Source organism: Arachis ipaensis, chromosome B06 (assembly GCF_000816755.2).
Source record: "Arachis ipaensis cultivar K30076 chromosome B06, Araip1.1, whole genome shotgun sequence".
NCBI classification, from domain to species: domain Eukaryota; kingdom Viridiplantae; phylum Streptophyta; class Magnoliopsida; order Fabales; family Fabaceae; genus Arachis; species Arachis ipaensis.
The window spans coordinates 104706577-104708736 of record NC_029790.2 but is presented as its reverse complement, the minus strand read 5'-3'; positions in this window follow the sequence as shown (position 1 = coordinate 104708736).

Sequence of the window (2160 nt, the reverse complement as noted above, 5' to 3'; positions counted from 1 at the left end):
GTTGATACTCTGAATGCCATATTGGCTCAGAATAAAATATTGACTCAGCAAGTCAATATGATTTCTCAGAGTCTGCATGGAATGCAAGCTGCATCCAACAGTACTCAAGAGGCATCTTCTGAAGTAGAAGCTTATGATCCTGAAAACCCTGCAATAGCAGAGGTAAATTACTTAGGTGAACCTTATGGAAACACCTATAACTCATCATGGAGAAATCATCCAAATTTCTCATGGAAGGATCAAAAGCCTCAACAAGGCTTTAATAATGGTGGAAGAAACAGGTTTAGCAATAGCAAGCCTTTTCCATCATCCACTCAGCAACAGACAGAGAACTCTGAACAAAATACTTCCAATTTATCAAATTTAGTCTCTGATCTGTCTAAGGCCACTGTAAGTTTCATGAATGAAACAAGATCTTTCATTAGAAATCTGGAAGCACAAGTGGGCCAGCTGAGTAAAAGGATCACTGAAATCCCTCCTAGTACTCTCCCAAGCAATACAGAAGATAATCCAAAATGAGAGTGTAAGGCCATTGACATAAGCACCATGGCCGAACCTGTGAGGAGAGGAGAGGACGTGAATCCCAAGGAGGAAGACCTCCTGGGACGTCCGGTGATCAATAAGGAGCTTCCCTCTGAGGAACCAAAGGACTCTGAGGCTCATCTAGAGACCATAGAGATTCCATTGAACCTCCTTATGCCTTTCATGAGCTCTGATGAGTATTCCTCTTCTGAAGAGAATGAGGATGTTACTGAAGAGCAAACTGCCAAGTTTCTTGGTGCAATCATGAAGCTGAATGCCAAATTATTTGGCATTGATGCTTGGGAAGTTGAACCTCCCTTGTTCATCAATGAACTAAGTGATCTGGATCAACTGACATTGCCTCAGAAGAGACAGGATCCTGGAAAGTTCATAATACCTTGTACTATAGGCACCATGATCTTTAAGGCTCTGTGTGACCTCGGTTCAGGGATAAACCTCATGCCCCTCTCTGTAATAGAGAAACTGGAAATCTATGGGGTGCAAGCTGCTAAAATCTCACTAGAGATGACAGACAATTCAAGAAAACAGGCGTATGGACAAGTAGAGGACGTATTAGTAAAGGTTGAAGGCCTTTATATCCCTGCTGATTTCATAGTCCTGGATACTGGAAAGGAAGAGGATGAATCCATCATCCTAGGAAGACCTTTTCTGGCCACAGCAAGAGCTGTGATTGATGTTGACGGAGGTGAAATAGTCCTTCAATGGAATGAGGACTCCCTTGTGTTCAAAACTCAAGGATCTCCCTCTGCAACCATGGAGAGGAAGCAGAAAAAGCTTCTCTCAAAGCAGAGTCAACCAGAGCCCCCACAGTCAAACTCTAAGTTTAGTGTTGGGAGGCCACAACCAAACTCTAAGTTTGGTGTTGAACTCCCATATCCAACTCTAAGTTTGGTGTTGGAGAGTCTCAACAAAGCTCTGCACATCTGTGAGGCTCCATGAGAGCCCACTGTCATGCTATTGACATTAAAGAAGCACTTGTTGGGAGGCAACCCAATTTTTATTTATCTAACTATATTTTTCTTAGTTATATGTCTTTGTAGGCTCATGATCATGTGGAGTCACAAAATAAATATAAAAATTGAAAACGGAATAAAAAACAGCAGAAGAAAAATCACACCCTGGAGGAGCATCTGTCTGGCGTTCAGCGCCAGAACAGAGCATGGTTCTGGCGCTGAACGCCCAAAATGGGCAGCTTCTGGGCGCTGAACGCCAGAACAGGCATGGTTCTGGCATTCAACGCCAGAAATGGCACACAAATGGGCATTGAACGCCCAAAATGGCCACCAACCTGGCGCTGAACGCCCAGAGTTGTGTGCAAAGGCATTTTTACATGCCTAATGGGTGCAGGGATGAATCCTTGAACACCTCAAGATCTGTGGACCCCACAGGATCCCCACCTACCTCCACTCACTTCTTCTCACCACTCTCTTTCACACAACCCCATTAACACTCTTCCCCAAAAACCCTTCACCACTCACATCCATCCACTCTTCCCCATAAACCTACCTCATAAACTCCACCTACCTTCAAAATTCAAAACCAATTTCCCACCCAAACCCACCCATATGGCCGAACCTTAACCCCCCCTCCCTTCCCATATAAAGCCCTCCATTCTTC